General features: G+C 38.1%; 1 protein-coding gene across 2 annotated transcripts in view; it reads right to left on the bottom strand.

Annotated features, from left to right (window-relative positions):
* Nucleotides 1-25,104, bottom strand: part of CRIM1 (cysteine rich transmembrane BMP regulator 1) — a 175,881-nt gene that overhangs the window by 124,458 nt on the left and 26,319 nt on the right. Inside the window, exons 1-2 of one of the 2 annotated variants that reach the window (XM_071429520.1) lie at nt 18,075-18,198; nt 12,262-12,339 (exon numbers count right to left, since the gene is read on the bottom strand). The exons of the other annotated variant lie outside the window; for it this stretch is intronic. The gene's annotated coding sequence lies outside the window, so the exon portion shown is untranslated. Of the gene's footprint in view, nt 1-12,261; nt 12,340-18,074; nt 18,199-25,104 lie in introns of those variants that run through there. 2 annotated transcript variants of the gene reach the window in all.

The raw sequence follows: 25,104 nt of genomic DNA, 5'->3' as shown, positions 1-25,104 counted from the left end.
GAGACAACTGGAAGAGGGCTGAGAGGAGATGTTCAGCCAGCAAAGGAGAGAAACTCCATGCTGGAAGGCTCACCATTAGTCATCTGGCAATTTAAACTGCTGCAACTACAGTTAAAGGGACAGCTTTAAACTCTTTATGGCTCTTCTGCAGGGCTACTTTTTGAAGGCCTTTTACTTCAGGCATAGAAGCAAGTTCAAGTGCCCTCACTAAGTGAAGTTTTGTCAGCCTCCAAATACTGTAATACAGCCTAGTGGCAGATGATAATTTCAGAACATCCTTTAAGGTTACACAGCAAGCAGCAAATGAAAAAAGTGAGTGAGTACAACTTGATTTTTACACCTTCCTCAATGAAGCTTTAATGAAGAAAGTTCAGAAACAAGGTGTCTAAGGCACTTCTCACACAATAAAACATTATTTTTGTCCCACTGAAGTTCCCTTACTGGAACAAGTCAGCATGATATGAAAAGCATTTTGAAAAAAAGAAATACTGTAGTTTTACAATACTTTCTTAACTTTAAATTAGCTCCATGAATTAAATGATTAAGAACTTAATGGAGAAGTACAGTCTAAAAAACTACAGTATCTTTCATCTTTTTGATTTTAAAGCAGCTATCACTATAATAACAGAAAATTAAGGTTTAGTCTGCTGTGCAAGACAGAATTTTGACCCTGTAAAAATGCAAAACTCCGTAGCACTTTCGGTGAACCAGAAAAACACCAAAAGATTGATGAGGCAAAGTAGGACAACTCATGAAAAACAGCAGGGAGAGAGGTACAAAACCCCAAAACCAGAACAACAAGAAAGCTCTTGCTGTTACTCCCTATTTACTTGCAACCAATTTTCTTGGAAAAATTAATTTTAGATATCAACATTTGTTGGACTTTTTCCATTCCCAAAGGACACATGCAGATAAAATGTTGATCTATATTTTCAAACGTTTTGCTTTAACGGCTGGATTTCTCATGACTTCATGGTTACTTCTTCTACAGTTCTGAAACATGAAAAGAATATCTCAATTGAACTATGAAATTAAAATCTGGATGTTGTGTATGAGGTGAGACACACTACTAAGAGTCAATTTTCTTCCAAATCTGAATGGTAATAGTATGAAAATCAAGTCACACTCTAAAGAATAATAATTAAATGTTTCTCACCCAAGGTTTTAGGGCAAGAGATTGTAATAACCTTTCAAAAAATACATGAAAGCTATTTGGGAAATGGTAATTTTCTTGCAATATTTTGGCATTGTAATACAACTTTTAAAGCAATAATTTATTGCAGAATGCAGCTTTAATATTTATACATAATAGAACACTTGCAGTTTGACGATACTAAGATGGGAGCATGCTAAGAATACAGAATAATATATTAAAATATTTATCTCATGATTATAACAATTTCTGAATTGGATGTTATTTCTACTGCTCTACAATTGTTTCCCAGAAGAAAAATCCTTAAGGCTTTATTTTAAAAGTTGGACTGACAACAATGATTAGTCTCCTTGTTCAAAGGAAAGAACAGTATGACACAGCCAGTGCCTTCCTGTCTTACATGCCTACCCTAGAAAATTTTCCCTGCAGTAAACACTGCATTTTTTTCACCCAAACAATAAATATATCACTCATCCTGTTCCTTGAAGACCTATGTTGAAGTTCACAGTTGTGGGGATGACAGCATAAAAGCCCTTGCAAACAGCCTTTTATTTTTAATAAATTCTTTTATTTTTTTTCTTCTATAGAACAAAGTCAGTTGTATTATTTTATTTAAATCAGGAAGACAGAAATACACAAGGTCCAAATCTACTCAAGCAGGGCCATCCTGAGCAAGCTGCCCAAGATCACATCTAGATGGCTTCTGTGTATTGCTAAGGATAAAGGCTTTGGTTTAACCTTTGCCAGCACTTGGTCACTCTCAAAATGAAAAAGTGTTTCCTGATGTTCAGAGGGAATCTCCTGTGCTTCAGTGTGTGACCATTGCCCCTGGTGCTGTCACTGGGCATCACTGGAAAGAGCCTGGCTCTGTCTACTCTATGCCATCCCTTCAGGTAATAATTGTGGAGACCACTCCTGAGCCTTCTCTTCTACAAACAGAACAGTCCCAGCCTAGAGGACTGTTCTGTTTGTAGAAGAGAAGGCTCAGGAAAGACTGGAGCCTTTCATCATGAGAGACATGCTCTAGTCACTAACCATCTTTGTCCTCTTGGATGGACACTGTGCTACGGCCACTGCTCTCTTGGGAAGCCCAGAGCTGGACACAATACTCCAGGTATAGCCTCATCAGGCTTGAGCATAGGGAAAGGATCTCCTTCCCTTTGCCTGGTGGCAACACTCTAATGCAGCCCCAAGGTACCATCAGTCTTTGCTGCAAGGGCTCAGAGCTGACCCATGCTCACCCAAACAGCCAGAGCCTTTTCTGCCAAGCTGCTTTCCAGCTGGGCAGCCCTGAGCATATGCTGGTGCTGTCTGGGGTTTTTGCTCTTCAGATGCAGGACCTGGCATTCCACCTTGTTGATCCTGCCAGCCCATTTCTCCAGGCTGTTAGGGTCCTTATGGGTGGCAGCATGACCCTCTGGTGTCATGTCACTAGCCAATCCACTCAGTTCTGTATCATCAACAAATCTGCCCCATCATCCAAATCATTAATGAAGATGTTCAACAGGACTGGTTCCAGTACTCACTCCTGGGTACATCACTAGCTGCCAGAATCCAGCTAGGCTTTGAACTAATGACCACCATTCTGTGGACCTGGCCATTTAACCAGGTTTTACCTCACTGTCTGCTCAGCCAGCCCATATTTCATCAGCTTCTCTATGAGGATCTTATTGGAAGCAGTGCCAAAAGCCTTATTGCAGCCAAAGCAGGCAATTGTCCACTGTTCTCCTCTCATCTACCAAGCCAATCATATCATTATGGAAGGTTATTGAGTTGGTCAAGCATGACTTCATCACAGTGAATCCATGCTGACTAGTCCAGATGACTTTGTCTTCAGTAGTGTAGACCATTAGTCCCTTGCTTTACACTCCATTCTAATAAATTTTGTAATCATTCATACATATGGATCCCCAAACTATTTCAATACCAAGTGGAAGAATTGGTATTATATAAATTGACTTTTGTAACACTCATATACCACCCCACCAAAACAAACAAGCAGCTATTGTCTCCAAGTAAGCCTATGAATCTTTCTAGAAAGTTACCCAGAACTTGACTTTAAAACTGCGAGTAACAGGAAAAATACTAATTTAAAGCTTAACCAGCCTTAACATTAATGAATTTTTTTCTTAAGTTTTAGCTTGCAGGTTCTAGATCTTTTGCACCTTCATCTTTAAAATCCATGTACATACCCCATTCAATGGGATCTTTTGTCTTGTTACAGAATTGTAATAAAAATAGCCATAATACTTCTCTTTATACACTGAACCCACTGAAGAAGTTAGAATGAACTTTTCCAATTCAAAAAAATGTTACAAACACGTCTAGGAACCTTTTCGTAAGAGCACAAGTTAGTTACCATTAGTAAGGTTCTTGAACTGATTAAAAAACAAGAGCTATGCACTAAGAGCAAGTCAAAACAAAAATAAGCAGACTGCACATCTAACACCAATACCTAAGGAAAGGTTTAGTTTGCTGCCATGCAAAAGCAATCTATAATTCAAATGACCTGTATTTAAAATGATCTGCTTAATATTCAATAATGAATATTAAATTAGAATAATTATTCAGATCTATTACTTCTGTCTCACTGTAACCATAGCCTAAGCAAAAGAGAAAAAGGAAAGATAATTAAATAGAAAGGCTGAAGGACAAATGGTCACTCTCACAAAAAGTGCAGCTGCCACCCTCAGATTGCTAGACTGTCCCACAGTGTCATTATCTCTAAATCCTTATTAAGGTCTTGCTAAGATACCAAATACAAATCATGTCACTTCTACATTTCCAATGTTAGCCGTCATGCTAACCAGATTTCCACTAATTATTTGCAGTTTCACATTGTTGGCATCCTGCACTTACTTTCTGTATAAGTTGAACAGAAAAAGATGCTTGTTTTTAATCTGTATAACCCTTAATGCAATTTGAGATGCTCATCCAGGCTTGCATTATGGCAATGCCCTTTTAAAAATCAAAAAAGCACACCACCTCAAAACACACCATCAAATGCAGGCTGTCTTTCTTGCTAGCCACATTGATTAAGCTATTTAACTGCTATATTTGATCACAACAACTCAAAACAACAAATAAATATTGGTTTTTAATACATACTGTAGGTAAAATAAAGTGAAAGAACTATTCATGAGCATATGACTACAGCACAAGACTATGGTGATGGTATAATATTAAAATTGTTATCTTCTGTAATTCAAGATTCCTGTCCAGTCACATCAGGCAAATTTCAATAAAATTAAGCTTTCAAGGCAAACCAGCTTGTAAGTATGCACTTTGAAACAGTAGGATAGATGACAGGGCAGAAGAACAGAATGGTTGACTACGCTTCAAAAGTAGTCAACCATTCTGTTCTCCTGCCCTGTCAAAAAAAGAACTGAAGTCCTCAACAGAGGAGAGACTGGTAGGGAATTCATCTCATATTTAATAATCACAGGGAAGGTTCAAGCTTTGGCTGAAGATGCTAATTCTTTGTGGAAGCAAAATGTTCTTCAGAAATAGAACACTTGGGAACAGGCTATTACTACAAAGCCTTGGTGAGAAATTGCAATGGAAAAAGATGCGGTTTATTTTAGATAACTGATTTTTAGATTTATGTCATTTCCTTGGTCTTACTATTTGTAGAACCCTGCCTTTCTCCTGCCTCTGGAGCTGTACCAGCATTGGAAACTGCAGCTGGCAACAGTCTCAAGCCAGGCTTCCTATGGTTCACCACAAAGCAACCACCCTGTAGTGAACCATAAGCTGCAGTGCTGTGGGGCCGCTGCAGCAACCCAAGGCAGACTGCAGTCTCTGGGGAATTCTGCCAGGTTCCTATACAATCAGAAAAGAGAGACAACAGATCAACCTGTCAAGTGCTCATTAGTTCAGCTATGCTCTTCCTATATGGAAGTCAGGTATCCCAGAATGTGCAGGGGTATCCTCAGCAGTGCTCTGCTCACTCTGAGCTCACTGCACTTGTAGTACTCAGTGCTGAGTGAGCTATTCATCAATTAAAAAAACACTCAGCATTTGGTAAAGAACATGAAGAAGATTGCATGTTTGCTGTGTCCAGTGTGTTGAACTCTTTCAGGTGAGATCTTATGAAAAAGAGAAAGTTCCCCTTTTGCTGGAGGCAGCTAACTATACCCAGCCAGGGGAAGCTGCCACAGTCTCAGGATGAGACAGCAGACAGGCAGAGACACAAGCAAGCCCAGGAGATCCCTGAGAAGGCACACAACAGGTGAACAAACCAGCCACAGATGTGGAAAAGACAGCAGGATCTTCTCAAGGTCTCGGCAGGGATTTGAGAAGGCTTACCACAAATCAGAAAGCCTGTGAAAACTGCCTGGTTGGAAAGCAAAACTCTGCAAGACAGAATAGATCTGATTCTAAACCATTGATGTTAATATTTCATCATGCAGACATGAGTTCTTGTGGTATAAAGTTTGACTTCATATTTTGTACTCTTACATAATCTATTGTTAAAGTTAAAACTTAGCATTTTGTGAGACTTACTATAAGCATGGTACAGGACAGTTCTACCTCAAAGCATCCAAACCAAAAAACCTATTACAGCAAGTAGAAAAAGGATCTTTGCTTCTCTTTCCAAAATGTTAAAATTATTAAGAGCTTAAGTTTTGATGTTACAAACATGCAATTTTTTATCCAGCACCCTTGCTTTTATTACATAATCTGAACACAACTAGCCTGAATGCCCATTTTCAACTTAGAGTAAGGAAGGCCTGAATTTCAATTTAAAGGTTTTCTGGGAAAGAATGAGTTCTATGGTTTATGGTGTGTACTGCATCTGAGTATTTTCACTGGTTATTGCATCTGAGTAATCCTGCTATTAGTCTCTTCAATTAAGTTTCACTGGCTAAAATTATAGTTGTCATTCTAAGCCGGAGGTCAGATTGGATGGCATCTTCTGGCTTAAAATACAAGAATCTGGTGTTGGAAAATGCAGTAACCTGTAAGTATGCTGAATTCTACCAACTAAAACTATGTAGGAGATGAGGCATAATTAATGACCCTACTGGAACTACTACTCCAAATATAAGACCTCCCCTTCTTTTAGAGTAGTATCCAAGAAATAGGTGTCTGGGTTTCATTAATTTCTACTGTTTCAGAGTTAAACCTGTTATAGGCAGCACTATGTTCTCTACATTTGTACTGCAGCACAAGGTGAAGCCTGACATGATTAGCAACTTAACAGGAGAATCCTTAAAATGAGTACTAAGCATTTTCTCCATTGTGTCTTGGCTTGTCCTCTCCAAAATGTTTCGCTTGGTGCTGAAAATATTTCTCCTTCCATTCATAAACATTCTTCCAAAAATTTAGAAACTAAGAATTGGAGTATGATTTTAAGATGATTAACTATCAATTAAAATCTTAAGACCTCTTCTTAAGCAACCCCAGAAGTAGGAATTTATAATTATTGAGCAATGCAACTGCATGAATAATTTTACTATGTCCTTAACATTTAGTTTAAGTGCCAAATTTCCTTAAATGATGCAGTTTCCAGAACACTATTTTCCTGTAAGCTACTGCTAGATCTATGTTACAGTCCAAGTCAGAAAGTTTTAAATGGCATAAACTGTTCTTTCACATCCTAAAAATATGTCTGATACACACATTGAAACATACTTGCTTTAAAAACAGGGAGCTCTGAAACTGCAAAAAAAATACATTTACTTCTATGTGCAGAGATTGCCACAAGAGACTGATTATAAAAAGTAGGAGATACATGAACTAACAATTATGATTTATCAGAGCTAAAATGCCTATTTCTGAATTCTCAATATGAATAGATGCCATGTATATATATTTGGAAAGAGGAGAAACTAGTGAAGGAAGATGAAAACCTTGACTCTCAGGAGGGCTTCAGGGAAGATCTTTTATTCCAGGTCAAATGATCTAATTACAGTATGCCCTTCCAACTGTGTCCCAACGGACATTACATTGTTCACTAAATAATCAGTTTTTAGTCTCCCCTTCCCCTCCCTTAACAATTTCTTTCTCTTTTGCCTCCCTCCAAAATATAAGCAGGAGGGTCAGAAACTCCTGGTTTCTCTGGACATATATAATATACCTTACTTCTTGCACAACTCATAATCATGTGCAAGCATTAATATGTATCCTGCCACTTCCAGAACTGATTGCAATACAAAAATCTACTCTTTTAATGGCACAGTATCCCAATGTACTGGTACTGCAGCATCCAACATTCTAGCATTTAGCATTGCCCTTCCTTATGCTGCAGTCCAACACCTCTATTTCAGCTTCTAGTGCACTTGAAGTCCTGCTTCATTATATTAATAAGTCTGTGTTAAGCAAGTGTTAATTACTCGGTATTCCTGAAGAGCTAAGTGAATAACTGTCAACATTATAAAAACAAACTCACTTTTTGCCACCCTTCTTTCCTATCTTGCTTAACAGTGTATGACTCATGAACCACCTATACAGCTCCTATCACCTACTTAATAAAGCAAGTATGAAGAATTGTTGAAGTAAATTATAGCCAATGAAAACAATGAGGAGACTACAGATTACCAAGTCAATGCAAAAAATCAAATGGAAGAAGAGCTACAAAGCATAGAGTTCTTCCCTCAAGTGTACACACAAGGTAGGAAATCTCCATGAGAGAAGCCTCAAAAAATGCTTTAATCTGAACCTTTTGCTGAGCAACTGATTGTAGGAAGTATTGCTCTGCCCTGCAGTGTTTATTAGTCACACACCCAGGCACAACACGGCTCTCTTGCTTGCCTTCATCATGTATAGCACATCGTCTGCTCAAAACACTTAATAAAACTTTCTGAATGCTTGAATTTACTAGGAAAGCATGAAAAGATAGTTAAACTTTTAGACAATAGTTGTCATTTTCTTTCATAGATTTTCACATATGCTGGAATAAGACCAGTTCCTTGTCAATGCCAAAACCAATACAATTAGGACTGGTACTAAGCAAGTAACTCCCAAACACTCATGATCTGGCCTTTTGTTTGTATTACTGATAAAATTTATCAAATTATGCTTTTCTAAAGCTCTTAAGTGTACTTCAACCATGAATATTTTTCTCCATACAATGTCATCAAGGAAGAAAATGTATCATAATATCTTGGGAACAAAAACCGACTACAATAATGCTTTTCACTGAAATTTTAATACTGAGTTTTAGAAAAGCCTCTTCCCCTCTTGTGTACCTGAAAGATAGCTAACTCCCCTGTTGCAAATATTTATTAAAATTTGCTGTCCCTGTAAAAAAGGCTAAAGTTTTTCTCAGCCTCTAGTGTAGACCAATTCACACATTCAGTATACAATAACCAACAGTCTAAGCAAACCCAACCTTTCCCAGGCACTTCCTGAGTAATTTGTATAAGCTCAAAATAAAGTATATGTGGACTTGGGCTACTCGGAGACAATTGCTCAGACACACTAGGATGACAACAAGAAAACCAAAGCTGTATTTGAAACTGGTAGTGGAGGTAAAAACCACAGGGACTTCTGAAGGCTACAATGACAGCAAAAAAGAAGATTAAGGAAAGAAGAGCAGCAACCCAATGAATAACACAGTAGACTACCAGCCTCAAGGCATGGTGGCTACAGCCTTGATGGCAGCAGGTGACCCCTTACTGGCAGTGCTGCTCTAACTGCTGGCTCCAGGTGCCTGACTGGAGCTACAAAGAAAGCAGCAAACAACTCTTCAGAGAGATGCCCAGTGGGAGAGTGGGCCCAACAGAGTCACAGCAAATTGCACCAAGTGCCACTCCAGTTCAACACATGGAAAACATGCTTCACAGAAGTGTGGTCGAACACCAAATCTGTCTGCCTGGAAAGCAGCCTGCAAACAGAACACTTTCAAAATGTTACTTCAGCTACATTTACTTCTTAGCACTAAATAATCTTCTGTGTTATGTGTGAGATTTTTCTTGAACAAACATCATTTCAGCCCAGTGTAGTGGGTTACAGTGGGCATTTCTTGTTTCTTAGGAAGTTGGCTGCATGCATCATCACTTAAGACTTCAGGGTTGGGTTTTGTTGTGGTTTTTTTTTTTTTCATTTTTAAATCACTTTGCAGTACTTCTCATTCCATATCAGTCACCAACTATTTTCTACTGCTTTCTGCAAAACTTCAAATTTTTCCTAACTAACCAGTCATCTTTTCTCCCTTACTCTAAGTAGGATATATATCTAAAACAATTTCTGGCCTCAGAGTATTTTTTTTACTTTGAGGTCTATGCATAATTTATAACAATCACCATTAGCTATAATCATCTAAAAGCTATCAATTATTAGCCAGATTGCTAATGGTTCCCTGTGCATGCAATGGAGTACCAGTAACTATGACACTTCCATATCACATCACACACTATTTTGTTGTTAATGTCTTTTGATCATCTCCATATGGGAAATTTCACACATAAATAGAAGTTATTCACTGTATCCATATAATTCCTTTGAGGAGGAAAATCAGGTGTTGCCAGAGTAGGGAAATGCCACTTTTCCAAATCGTAAGGGGAAAGGTAGAATGGGAAATAAAAGCTGCACAGAAACCTACAAGAATATTACCACTACAATTTTCTGAAAAACTCAGAGGAGTAGGAAGAAGGAAGAAAGCAATTAAGCAGACTTTTCATGTTTTCTAAGAAAAATGAGAAAATAAAAAAAGGACTTGTCTTGCATTGAATCTGTTTGCTTCTTCTTGCAGCTGACTATAAAGCCCTTTGCTCCCAATCAGAAGCAGTAAGATGGCATGGGTACCAACTAGATATATCAAAGCAGAAATCAATGCTGTTTACAGCTAGAGCTACTAATGGGCATTCTCCCAGTAGCATCAGTGCAAGAGACAAACTGCTCGGGAAAGGGTCACTGTGTAACTTTCAGCAAACTAAGGGCTAAAGACATACGTGCCAGCCTTTAACACACTCCTCATTTGACATGTGTGCCCAAAGTGGTTCTTTCTCCTTCAAGACATCTGAAAGTGGATACAAGTTAAATACATATGACTTTTAATAGCTCCAAGAAGATGCCAGTAAGTTCGCAGTACTAATTCACTATTTTCTTTTCAGCTCCAATAACCTCACTAGCATTGCATTAAAATCAACTGTGGGATAACTCCACTTATCTTCAGAGCCCAGTAAGCCTGGCCCTTTAGCCTCAACTCTAATAACTTGGTTATTAGAGACACTTAAATACATGAGCACACTAATTTCTTAAAGATACATAGCAGTTTCTCAGATTAAGAAATTGAAGCAGAAAGAATAGCTCTATTTCAAAGGGCTCAGGAAGAACCCTGCCACACTTACAGAAAACTTCATGTATTCTGTCTTTCTATACTTGCTGAGCTACCAGACTACATACATATAGAGCTGAAGTTAAGAAAGTCAGATCAAGCATTAATATGGCTTTAAGGCACTAATATGCTTTCAAGGCATGAAGGGTGGAAATCTATGACAGCACAACGGTAATGTTGCCAAAAATAACTCTTGCAAAGTTGATGACAATAAAACCAAGGGAAGTATTAAATTATGAATCATCAACTGATTTTTAAGTAAAACTCTTTGAAGGCAATGCTTCTATGTAGTTGAAGGTCAAGTAAAAGTTTGACATTTGCAAAGTTTACAAGATTAGTTTATATTTACATATTTAACAAAAAGCCTAGTACCAAACCAAGTATATCTCAATCTCCAATTATTCCCATTCTTGTTAAAGTACTGTTGAAAGATGCAAGGAACAGCAATTTTAATTCATAACAACGCTTTATTCTATCCTGTAGAAAGGAACCATTTATCCTTGCATACTCAAGACCCTAAGGCAAACTCATATGATACTCATTTGTAATCCATCTGTCCTCCTGCTTTGCCCATAGCTTGTTTTTGATCACCATGTAGATTCCAGCAAATAATGTAAAAAAATTACTTGGCTAAGCAGATTTCTTTGTCAGCATAACTACCCTACCAACTCTTCTCAAGGCCTTCTGGACACTTATGTTCTGAAAACACAAATTTAACCCAACTCATTGCCCACTCAGAAGGATGGCAACCATCACTCAATGAATGAGCATTCCACAACTTGTTTTTGTGATTAAACCTGCAAAAACACTGCAAAATTTACCTGTAAAGCACTGTAACTTTCCCTGTTTAATGTGACCAATTTTTTACCATGTGCTATCAATGCCTTATGAAACTTATCAGGTAGCCAAGGGCAATCAAGACAATTCTTGAAAGCTCTCCAGTAATTTTTAGTGCCGGCTCTGGCACAGTAATCATGCTCATGCACTTTATACTGAAAATCAACACCAAAAAAACTGCAATGTTGATGCTGTACATAAAACTAGTAATTTTCATCACACAGCATCAAGAAGTTCAGAATAATTTTCAACACAATCCTTTTCAATGCATTGGGAAGTCACCTGCTTTTCAAGGCTACCCTAATGGCAAAACATACCAATTTTAAGTGGCACCACTCATTTTGCTCAAGTACAGATGGAAGGTAGCTGTCAAAGACAGGTAGCTGTCATTTTTTCAGGCTTTTCTTCCTCTGGTTACAAATACATGTGCTATTTTATTGGGATTTACTGATACCTATATATAAACACCAAGTAGTCCATCCTCAAGCCTGTTTTACCATCACCCAGAAATATTAAAGATTTTAAGAGTACTGGAATGAAACACATCATTCCAAACACATGTCAGAGGCAATTCAATTAATGAACATATGTTTGCCTACAACATCAAAATGCTGTACGGATAAACAGCAGATATAGCTTTAAAATGCCTATATTCCTTTTGCATGGAAACCATGCTCTTCACCTGCACCGAAAATTAATAGACTTCCTAGCATTGTATTTGAGCACTTTTAATCCAGAAATACATGGAAATAACTGGTACTCTGAAGCCTTTCATATTGAGACTGCTCTTTGCACCCTCAAAGCTTGAAACAACTATTCTTAGCTACTCTGACATTCTGAGTGTTTAAGATATGCCACTAGGTAATATAGAACATTTTCTGGGAAGCCTCAGAAATGGGCCTTTTTCATCCAGAATCAAACTTTTTTTTCCAGAACAATTGCCATAAACTGGGAGGACTTTTATGGGAGGGGGATAATTGTTACTTACCAGTTATCCTCTTTATTGCAGTCTTCCTCTTCCTCCAGCCTACAACAGAGTCCTTATACTAAGAGTTACGGCTCCCACCTACCAGGAAGCAAAAGAATTGTCAATCAAGGTCATCAGGGAAGTACCAACCTGTGCACTTGTATCTCAGCCACACCTCCATATCATGGATACCTAAACTGCATGTGAAAATCCAGAAAAATCTCCTCACCAACCCATAATGAAGAAGAAAAATGGAAAGTAACTGCTTGATGCAATAGGAGGCTAGAGAGAGGCATTGGCTTATTGATATCTTTCTCCCCTGCCACGTATTTCTTACATAGGAAACTGCTGCCGAAATCAGAGAGAAAAGAAAGACTGCTGTAATGCACACTTGAGACACGCATCCAAACCTGTGCTATCTAAACACTAGGGGAACTGTTGAAGCTTAGTGGAGTGTAGCAAGTTACACAGGAATAGAACTTACTGCTATTACAGACACTTACTGGTTTTGCTATGGTAAGAACAGGAGCTATTAGCCAACAAAACTTCAACTGTCTGCAGTATTTAGCTGCATTGGCTACTGCTCTTTGAAGACAAAGGATATGAAAGGACTTATGCTTCCCTACTAATGCAATCTCCAGAGAATGATCACACAGAGATTATCTCCTATATATCCCCTATGCATCACTCCTATATTAAACTATTCTGTCTGTACATGTGTACCAGTACGTTCTTTGATTGCATTGTATACACACAGCTTTTTAAAAAGGGCCTGGACAAGCATGTTATACTTACCTATTCCTTTTGTTGGAATTTAGGAAAGTATCTGCAAAAATTGATCTAATCTTTGTTCTGAGGGGGGAAAATTATCAATTCTCAGAAGTCTTTGAAGAGGAGGAATATAAAATGTATTGACTAGTGCAAAACACTGTTTTTAGGAACTATGTGAGCTAATTTAAGACAATTTACCTGTCTAAAATGAGGACACATGACAAAGTTGTCATAAAATTTCATGCTTCTAACATGCTTTTTACAACTATTACAACTGTTTTATCAAAAAAGGTGGCTTTTATTTTAAAGTAAAAGTGACAGGCATCTCAGTTGCCAGAGTTACTGGCATTATCACATTTGAAACTTAATCTTTGTGGAATTTAGAGGTATAAAAAGCTTCACTACAGACAAGAGGTTGATGTGATGATACATAAGATGATGAGAGAAAACAAGAATGAGATCATCTTTCTATTTGAGGTTCACCTTCCTCTGATGTTAACTTTCTTTACAAGAAAGTTTCTCTACATAAAGTTTTTGAAATTCCATCTTTTAGGAGCTGAGAATCAAAAACAACCCACTGATTCCACAAATGATATAAAGTTTTCAAGGACTGTCACATTTTACTATCTTTTACAGAAAACACTCTCTAACTCAAAAGCCTCAAAGAGCTTTTTATTTTTTAATTCTGTCCATCATATTACATGTAGTTGCAAGCATCCAGGAACTACAGCTACCTAGGAAGGAGGAGTGAAATGAGAAACAATAGTAAATGAGAAAAATTGTCATTATCTGATAAAATAAATTAAACCACAGAAAACATCCTGTGTAGGAAATAAAGACAACACATCAATGAAGTCACAACTGTTAGAATTATTGACCTGAGATACCTGTCAAGCTCACTTCACTCAAGGTAAGCATGGCTCAAACAACACCCTAACACCAAGGTGTTGAAGGAAAGAGTTGGAGGAATCTCTTCTTTACAGACTGTCAAGGAGTATTCCTGGAGGGATACTCACAGGGCTAGCTCAAAATGTTAGCTGGAAAAGCAGGCCCACAGCAACTTCATGTGGTTCAACAAGAGCAAGTGCAAGGTGCTGCACCTGGGTTGGGGCACCCCTGGTATCAGCACAGGCTGGGCATGAGCAGATGGAGAGCAGCCCTGCCCAGAACTGGGGGTGCTGGTGGGTGAGAGGCTGCACATGACCCAGCCATGGGCACTCACAGCCCAGAGAGCCAAACGTGTCCTGGGCTGCATCCAAAGCAGCGTGGGCAGCAGGGAGGGAGGGGATTCTGTCCCTCTGCTCTGGTGAGAGCCCACCTGGAACCCTGCATCCACCTCTGGGGTCCCAGCACAGGAAGGACTAGGACCTATTGGATTGAATCCAGAAGAGGGACACAAAGGGATGGAACACCTCTACTATAAGGAAAGGCTGTGAGAATTTGGTTTGTTCAGTCTGGAAAAGAGAAGGCTTTAGGGTGACCTAAGTGCAGCCTACCTGAAGGGTGTCTACAAGAAACATGGAGAGGGACAAATTAGAAGGGAATCTAGTGAAAGGACAAGAGGGAATTGCTTTAAATTCAGAGTAGGTTTAGATTAGATATAAGAAACTCTGCAGTGAGAGTGGTGAGGCATTTGAACAGGTTGCCCAGGGAAGTAGTGGATGTACCATCCCTGGAAGTGTTCAGTGCCAGGTTGGATGGTGGAAGGTGTTTCTGCTCAGAGCAGGGGGTTGGAATTAGATGATCTTTAAGGTCCTTTCCAACCCAAACCATTTGGTGAATCTCTGATTCTATGAAAAGGTCACAGTTTCATTTCTCCAGAAAAAGAGAGATGTATGTTTACATTTGGGCCTCTGTATTTTTCAGACAGTGCTTAAAAAAACACTCAATCAGAACTATGGTAAAACATTTACCAGCAAAATACAAGAAGAAAAACCATGGCAAAGGAAAGTTAGGAGTTATATTAAATGGGGAACAAAACAAGCATTAAGCTGGTGTAAGATCAGGAGGAACATAGAAATGTACCCAATCTTCCTGCCATTCCAACACACACATACACACAACTTCAATGAAAATGAAGAACCTTTGCTTATGGGATTAGCTAGGATAACTGAAGAGGAGCTAAAGATTCCCAGTTTGAAGTCAGAAGCTGAGTACCTCCAAAATTTTAAAGTTTAATAAAACATGTCTCTAAGCATGAAGACCAGCTGGTTAAAAAAAAAAAAAAATCAAACAGAAAAACAACATACTCCAAGATTTTACTGAAGATTTAACCCACACTATCCAATCAAAAATCTTGACACTATGCAATCAAAAATCTTGTATGTACTCTACTAATAAGTGCTCAAAACACCTTCAAAACCTAACCAATGCTTCTAGCATTGCTTTAAGTGCTACTCCCACTCACACACTGCCCATCAATATAAAAATTAATTACAATAACAGAAGGAACATTTCTTCACACAGATCCACTGACCTAGAAAAACAAGCTTGTAAGTGGGCAATAAATAGTGCAGTTCTTTACCCTGACAGACTGTACCTTGCCACTATTCAGTATCTATCTCATCAAATGCTCTCTGAACACATTTGTAAACCACCAGGCTGCCAAAAGCCCTCCAACAGGTATTTAACACTACTATGACTTTCTAGGATGGCAGTATCACTTCTGTTAGATGTCATGTTTCTGTCAAAATCAAAAGCACAGAGTCCTTAAATTCCAAATCTACAGCTGACCTTTCTGCCCCAGAGAATTAATACTCTTCCCTTTGCTCAGTTTTTTCTTCTGTACTTTTCCCTGCCAGTGATTCATCATCCAGTGAGACAATTTTGCTTACAAGTGACACTCTTCCACTTGCAGTGACAGGTATTCTTCTCAACTGCTCTCAAGCAGCTCAAGCATCTTGCAGCCTTCTCAAGACTGTCTTGTCCTCACCTAGCTACAGAGCTAGGCTTTTATTTAGTTACTGCCTTCTTCACCTTCTCCCTTTTCCTCTTCTCAAAACTGCCCATAACTTACACACACTCAGTTATCTTCTTCAGTTACATTATTAACACTTTTTTTGCTAGACCTTCCTGTGCACCACACCAGCTACCACCACACTTCAGAGTGTGTATCAAGATCTTTGATACTCACACAGACCTTAAGCTGTCATCTTTATAATCTATTTAGTTTCTCCCTTCTGTTTTTATATCTGAATCATCCAATTTTTGGCCACACCACTGTCTGTCTTTAGTCAAAGTTCCCATCAACAGGCATCCTTGCATTTCTTACTCAATCCCATTTGAGCTTTCAGTCCCTTTACAGGTTAACAAAATCCACATACACACAGTGACACTTGTCTGGTATCACTTCACATCTTGAAGATGGGCATTTCAGGCCAAAAGCAGTTCATAAGTGAACTTTTGTGAAGCAGCATCTGTCTCTCAATATTCAAATAGACAGCCTTAAGTTTTCTGTCCCTTGAACTTATCTGTCTCATAGCTAAAATTAACTCGGAGTGATGGAAGCCCCTGAGAGCCTTAAGCTCCAAAATACTACCTTGAGACAGCATGGCATTTACTTCAGTCCTTACTGGGGTTAACAGATGTTTCTATGAATGTTTAATAAAAAGATTGTCACAGAAAGCCTGTTTGCTTCTCAGGGTTCACTATTAACTACATCAGTAATTCTAACATGGACAAGCTTTACCAGGAATGACAGCACCAGAAAAGCAAAATGCTATTTAGTGTTTTCAACAGCTGTGCAGCAGAGGGGGAAACTAGTACTTCAGAAAGTATTTTTGCTTTTGTTAATGCAAGCAAAATTTGTAAGATAAGCAAGCAGAGATTTGCTTAAAATATAGTCTGCCAAGCCATTAAGAACCATGTTTGAAAACAATGAAGGGAAACAAGGATTCCAGCCTATACTGATGGAAAGTCTGCTATATGCAGCTCCCCCCAAAAAAGGAAAGAAAAAAAATAAAAGTGCACAAAAGTTCTAGGTCTCACTGGGATAAAATCAATAGTGGTCTAAGCATAACTTCCACAAAATTTTTCAGTCAATGGCAAACATCTAACAGCTGAAGCTACTCCAAACTATGCATCTGAAGGTGTCTGGAGTTGACAGAATAAACTAATTAAAAAGTGTATTTGGAACTTTGGTAGGGTAGGGGTAAGGAGGGTAGGGAGGATCAATTCAGAGCTAACAAAACCCAAAGCATCTGAAAATGCCTGTGTAAGTTTTTCCAGAAAATTGCCACAATGAAAGTTTCTCTAAAATAAGTTACAAAAATCTGTTCTGTTACTGAAGGGCTCTCTTGGGCTTACAAAACCAAAGTTTAATGTAGAGCAGCAGTAGTGCATAAAGCATACACAATGAGAATAGAAATTAAGGATGGCTAATAATGGTCAAATTTTAAATTTCCACTTCCAGTGATATCAAGAACACAAATTATACTATATAAACCATGTCAATATTACCTTATCTTATAATGATAGCACTTATCAGCTAATTGGTTACAAGAAATGACAGGGTGCTCACTCTGTCCCAACTGCAAATTCCAACTAAGTCTATAAATTTTGGTTTGCATTTGCAGTAAACTAAGCATGTGGACAAGAGCAGTTACAATTTAACCAGATAACATTCACCTACCCATTATCAGATCATGTATCCCCCTATATCTTAGAGAGACAAAATAAATCTGACTACAGAAGGATTCAAAATGGTTTGAGTGTAACAAACACTCAACATAGTTAGCAAATCACCAGCAGGACTTAAGTGCAGATCTAAGGCATTGTCATACATGCTTCCATGGATACTCTTCCTGTGAAAGGAACAGGAGAATATAGCCTAGGGAAGAAAGCGAGTCAAGACAGGTAGCAGGCTAGAGAAAGTAACTTGTATTGTCTGAAAGAAATGGACAACTCTAGATCCAAGATGAGAGATGTATTAAAGACAGAATTATTAACTTATCATTCAACTTGAAAAGCAAACATACATTTTCATCTAAACAGTAGCCCTATTACAGGACTGCTAAAATTAAAAGACCATAGACAATGTTTTTCCAGCTTATTAGTACACTTACCAGCATTTGCTGTATAGACAATTTCATTGATGAGTCAGTTGTACTTCCTCTCTAAAGTGCTTTGAGGGGAGCTCAAGTGCATCCTCTTCCTCAATCTTTGAAGTGTTTACCTGTACCACCAGCTTTGAAAGTAAAAGGCAACAGGCAGGCAATGCAGAGGCAGGAATGAGGCTGAGTACAATAGTATATTACTTAAAAAATATTTTGGTGTTGCTTTTCAAATCTTACAGGGACAGACAGTCCTATTTTTTAACTGAGATTTTAGATACTATTTAAATGACACCTCTTAAAATTAACATTTGAGAATTCAGTCAGCAATATATCAGTTGACAAGAATATAAGAACAGATAATCTGAAATCATACACATTATATACATAAATACATAAAGCAAACAGGATTCTTTTCAGCAAATAAAATCATCGGTGTGTTATAACAAAAACAATTAGAAAACTCCCAAAATTAAATAAAATAGCATCAATAGTGGGAACTAAGAACTAATGGGAGCACATTGTAATAGGAATGTTATGAATGTTGAATTACAAAAAATTATTACATCTGTATAAACGTATCAGAGAAAAAAGAATTCCAACAGTGATGGACATACTAAAGGTGAAGACTACAGCTGGTAAAGGTTTGTTCACAAAGTGGGGAAGAAAGGAAGAGGGGAACTACCAAAGAGAGAAAAATTAGGATTTGTTTAATATTCACATCAAATATTTTATATTCCAAAAGTGACTAGTGCTTCTTATATAACCTGGAACTTGGGGAAAATTAAGAAGTTGACTTTTTTTTTTTCCCTTCAAGTCTTCAAGTCTAACTGGCACACAGGCAGGCTGCACAATACTAGAGAATCTAAACATGACTATGCAAGAGCAAAAGACTGAAAATTAAGGCAGTTTAGATTCTACCTCTTCTTTATAGGGAAGACATTAAAGGAAAAAGACAGTGGTTGTTAGTTCTCCTACCTTGTCCAAATATTGGCCTTTTCTTCGTTTTGGGATGTTTTAGGATTTTTTTTTACTGTTTTGGGGTTTTTTTTAGTTACATATAATTTTAAAAATATTTATTACTAAAACAAACTTCAGATTTTTTTCCCTTGACCATGAAAGTATAGAAATGAAAGTACTATAAACAGTGATAAAAACTTATCCTGTACTTCTACATGCAATTAGCCAGGAGCAATTTTAGCATAATATTGAAGTGGGAACATTTCATGTTTCTGGGGAATACAGCACAGAACAAAGCAGATGTCTTGACTAGAAGAGAAAGGATTTTGTTATCAGAAACAATGAACTTCTCCCTAAAATGTTAATCCTAGAGGTAAATTAAGTGAAATACAGGAATATAAAGCTCCCTCAATTAGCTGAGAAAAAGTCAACACAAATGTTAGCATCTAAAAAGGAAAGTGACTACAGTTAGAAAACTGTAAGAGCAAAATGAGCGAGAAAAGTAGAACAGAGTCAGTTACCATCATGTTTATTTAACAAGAGGAACTTTCCAGGTCAAGATACCTACAATGTAACATGGATTACAACAACTCCTATTTGCTACATCAGAAGCTTCAGTAGTGAAAACTGCAGTGCACCAATACCGTATTTTAGTGAATGTTTGCTTATGATTCAGCACCTGTTTTCCAAGCAAAAAGGATGGAAATATGGCAAGACAACTTCAATTTCCTCTGCAGAGATGCTTCAAAATGGATCAGAAACTGAAAATTTCTCATTATTGTCTAAAAAGCAAGTCAGGAAAGTTTTTAACATCTATCCTGCTTCCCCAGTTTTTAAATTCTTTTTCCACTACTATTCTCTTAATGCTTTACCCTCTGTTTAACTGCTATTTCAAGTTCTATAGATTAAGAATAAAAAACTGAAATGCATTTGAATTCCTATGTGGTCAAGACATGTGGTGGGGGCAGGTGAGTTGACTCAGAAAAAGATCATTAGTCCTTCCACTGCTGCACAATGTTCACTGTGGAACAGTAAGAATTGTAAATATCTAGATATCCTCTTACACCACAGACAGTGGAAGTCTCAATCACATCATTATTTTTGGACATTAAAAACAACAATCCATTGATGAACTTCTAAACAAGAGAGAGAAAGCTGTACGACCTGACTGTACCTGAGAGATACTTAATGTTTTCCACAGATCAAACATCTGCACGCTTAACATTCCTTTTGCTAAGTCTTAACAGAACAGTTATAAGGCAATAACCACTAATTGCACTTGAAAGATGGTAGTTCTACCATAATCTTCTGGAAAAGAGGTCAGCACCTTCATACACACAAGAAGAATGCCTCAAAACATTTGGAAGGCATGGCTCCTGCTCAGCACATTTGTTCTTGCATAGTTCTTTGGGTCAGCACCAGCCCCACTACTGCAGAGCAAGATGAGCAAGAGCATCCTTCAAGTAGCTTCTGCAGATGCTCGGTGACAGCAACTGCAGTCTGTAATTTGTGTCCCACCCTGTCCAAACAGGACCACACAAGGAAGAGCCACAGAACTGCTCTTGAGCACTCTGTGATGCCCTTGGATCCAGCAGAACTTTGTCAGACTCCAAAAGTTACACTGAGAAACACAAGAGCTATGCTCCAAGTTATGGTAATTTGGCATGTGCAGCATTAGTAATAAAGGGCTAAATACACAGCACTAACTCTTACAATTGCCTCTTCAAAAACTACCTGAAAGTGATGCTGGGTTTAATGGGGTGGTTTTATTCCAAAGAAAATTCCCTTTTAAGGGACTTACCTTTTCCAGTGCCAATGAATCCACAGGCTCAACACTGATGGAAGCCAGGGACTGCAGAGCTGATAGACTTAATCCACCTGCTAAAAAGGATCATGCTGGAGCTGGTAAGAACCAATGGCTGCACAGTCCAAATCTAATTCACTTAACACAGTGTGGCATCTCTAGAGAACCTTACTGCCTAGCTTCTTGGCCAGGCAGAGTCACAGAAGCCCTCTGAAACCAACAGCTGAAGGTCACTGAGGTCCCTAAGGGGCACAAGACACACCAGAGCAATGCATCACTCCCCAGACACACTCTCGTAAATCAGCAGAAAAACAATATCCCACATCAAGCTACACTGGAGAATTAAAACATTTGCAATCCCAGCTAGCAATTATATCTACCATAAAACAAAAAATGAACTGCAAGGATGAAATTAAATTTCTTCATGCAGAAGTCAGCAGAAAATTCATTCAAACCACAGCTACAATCTGGACATTCAAACAAGCATTGTCAGTTTTTTCTGCATCTTGATTCAGGAAGTCTAAAAGGATCATCATTATCATTTCAGGAATTTCTAAATAAAGTTCACTGCACTCACACAGCCTCAGTATGACCCTATACAGGAGGACAAACAGTGTTTTAAAGCCAAGCCTCTTTTTGAGAGTGTCACCCAATCTCATAGGCAGATATCACACAGTGTTTCACATATTTCAAAACAAGGTCTAACATAACCCAAGGCTGATGAATTACACAAGATATTTTCCCTCACGGTTGATTTCCAGTTCTTCTGTCTCTAAAAAAAAAAAATCTCATCAAGATCCCATGCAAGACCTCTACCACAAAGGGAAACATCTCTTCAGTATCTTCAGACAATGATGTCTATTGTCTCATCAACAGGACAGATATACACCATTACCTCTAATAGTGCTGTTCTTAATGCATCCTCCACAGCTCTCTTTGGAATAGTATTTTCAGTGTCTCCACACGCCCGCTATGTTTCCTTTCAGTCACCCCCTTCACCAACACTGAACTCTTCAGCATCTGGGGTCTGCCAAAGCTGCTTAAGGAGTTGATTTTCTTTCTACCTCACTGCAATAGCTTCACCACCACTTCCAAACAGTCCACAAAATTGGGATGTTACATCCAGACATCACCGCTCCTTTGCTCAGTACAAACTTGCTGTCATCATCAGTTCAGCATGCTACGTTTCCACAGTCTCAAATGACAGTAGCAAGATCCACCAGGCATTACACAAATCTTGTGTGTGGGAGCTACCAAGTTGCAATGATCAGCCATTTTCAACATGTCACAGGAAAACACAGAGTCAACAAATTTCCTTTCTGAAAGGAAGATTGCTTTCTATGCACAAGTTTTAAAGTTCTACTTAAAACTAGGAAAAACAAAACAATGTAATTTATAACAACCAACCTCAAACTTTGAGGAAACACCATCTTTCCTACTGTATGATGTAGGAAAACAATAACTTGAGCATAACTTGGAACTGGAGGCATATTATGCATAAATACCCCTGGCTGTTACACCACAAATAAAGCCCGTTGAATGATCTCCATGGTATTGGTTTGTAGGTAGAAATCATACAGAACTGATGACATTAGCAGGATACAAAAGAAACTATACACCTAATTCTCAAATACCAAGATGCTTCAGGCATTTCTATCAGCATAGTGTGCTTTTTAAAATATATTTAAATTAAAAACAGATGATTTTTTGGTATTTGGGGTTGTTATTTCAATTTACCTTTCTATGATAAAGAGACTGAAAGCCAAAGTAGCACCTTTCTGAACATTTCTCTTTTTTTGGGTGAATTTTTTTCCCTCACAGTACATCCTTCAACACTTTCATACACGTTTCAAAAAGAAACAAATACTAGTAATTTTAAAAGGAGCTGTAAAGAAAAATGAGCTTCAGAAATGTGTGCAAATAAAGAGTTTTTCAAAAAAGGCCATGCTGCCTGCACTCTGACAGCCCAAAATCTTCTCCTTAAACAAAAAAGACCCACCCAAACCCACCATGTCCAGATTGGAACAAGAGTTACATCTAACACCACCAAGACCACAAGTTCACAAAAATACCTACCACAATCCCAAAGTGGGACTGCAGAGCTGGACAGTGGCTGCAACAGCACTTGCATTTCTTATTCAGCTGTTCAGAGCAGATCCACAGAGAATGAAGGAAGGAATGAAGTATTCATGAGGTGTGGGCATGCCCAGGAAGATCACCAGAAGCACGGAATGATTTGACGCAGGGTAGCGGGAGAAGAGATAGTCAGAAGCAGGATGCACTAAAAAGGTGAAGAAGACTGTGCACAGCTGCCTGGAACACTGAAAGAAAACTAAGGTGGGAAAAGGCCATTTGCATGCAAACTTCTATTTGAACTCACTGAGAAATAAGAGACTTGTACAATTCCTCCAAGACACTACATTCAAAAGGTGATTCTCTTTCATGTGATTATTCCAGAAGAGCAAAATAAAGTTATAAACTAGCCAATCTTTACCCCAAAAATGGAGTAAGCTGTTATCCCTTCATATTTCTTTATAGGTGGTCAGAAACATCTGAATAAAACTTCCCTCACGTAACACAGGACCAGCTGTATACAAAATGCTGAGTAGATATTACGCTGTGTTAATTCTAATTAACAGATTGATTACAGATTAAATGTTGATTCTAATACCTTTTGAAATCCCTAATCAAATTGCTTTGAAATCTGACAGTTCAGTTTTAATACTCCAAATTGAAATATCTATGTCATGTTCCTAAAATCCAGCACCAAAAGAAACAGACCCATACTGCTTTTAGATTCATCAAGTAATAAGTGATAATAATTGATTCATCAATCAGTACTTATCAGATTCATTACTAAGCGTGAACTCATGGATATCTTCAGTAAAAGAGATGGCTTACTTATGAGTAGATCATGAGGACATGGATGTCTCCTGCCTTAGTAGCACTGCATCCCCTAATGCAAGAAGAGGGCTGTATCCCAGTTAGTACATGTAAACGTACATAATTGCAGAATTTATCCTGTCCCCCACACCCACAACTACATAGCCCTCTACTAATAAATAGAGGAAGGCAATGGCCCTATTCTTGGACTGGTTTCAGCCCCAATCCCAGCTGCTCTATAAGTCAAAACAGCTATAAAACAAAGCTAAAATTATCTCCCACAATGAAAGGGTGACAAGCACATTGCAATCAAAGACTAGCACTAAAAGAGGAACCTACTTGAAAAGAATCATTAACTGGTATTCTTCAAGATACATTTGTTTCCCAGCTGATAACTACTCAGCTACAAGAGTCTCAACAACAGAAATGAGTCACTCCAAAACAGTGAGCTTCCAACACTCAAAAATCACACCTTCTACCACAGGTTAAGCCATTCAGCATCTCCATGTTCCTGCCACTGTATTCTTTACAAAGTACTCCTCTTAAATGCCACTATCATCTCCTTGTATCTCATCTATTAACAACAGAATAAAAAAAAAAACCAGAAAGAGTTGTGTTGACATCTAAGTGCAACTGCTTTTTGAGTAGCAGGCTTTTCAGAAAGGGTAGGCAGTCTCAACAAGTAAGGGTAAGAGTGTGTTGCAAGCCCTCCATGTTTCCCACAACAGCAGCCAATAGAAGGTCAATTAGGACAGCATGTAAACATCCCTACGGATGTCTATTCTCATTATACGATAGCTGAAAAATATTTTCAATATATTCAGATGAAGGCACAGAAAGAAATCCACATAATAGATGCAGGGGTTCTGCCACCTAGTGGCATCTAGAGCCTCAAATTACTGTATCTACCATATTATTATTACTTTTTTTTTTTACTGGAAGCATTTGACAGCAGAGGACATAATAGAGAGCACATAGTTTCACTAGCACTGAAATTACTAAGCCTGGTTCCATGCGGCTTCATTTCACAACTGCATTCTGTAGCACACAAGATGATGAGAGTTTCAATTGAAGCTTTTCTAGTTGTTCAAATAGTAATAGTATACTTCTCTTCATCAGTCTTCCAGCTGCCAGATTCTCTGCTGCCTCATACTGAATTGGATTTCCTGCTGTATAGTCTCACAGTCACCTGCCCATATTCAGTACTTGCAGAATAGTAATATCTTTGAAGTCCTTACCCATTCGTTGAAATTGTTCAAATCTAATAAATCTCAAAAGAAATCATGAGCAGGAAACAGGGAAAAGCAGAAACTGAGAGACAAAAGCAGCAGAATGATAAAAACCTCATTTCTTCACAATACCATCTGAATCACAATTTGTCAATAAAGAATCTTT

The sequence above is a fragment of the Agelaius tricolor genome, unplaced genomic scaffold (assembly GCF_023055355.1).
Source record: "Agelaius tricolor isolate 1412-34295 unplaced genomic scaffold, bAgeTri1.0.p SCAF_1, whole genome shotgun sequence".
In the NCBI taxonomy this organism is placed as follows: Eukaryota; Metazoa; Chordata; class Aves; order Passeriformes; family Icteridae; genus Agelaius; species Agelaius tricolor.
This window is presented reverse-complemented; position numbering and strand designations above follow the sequence as displayed.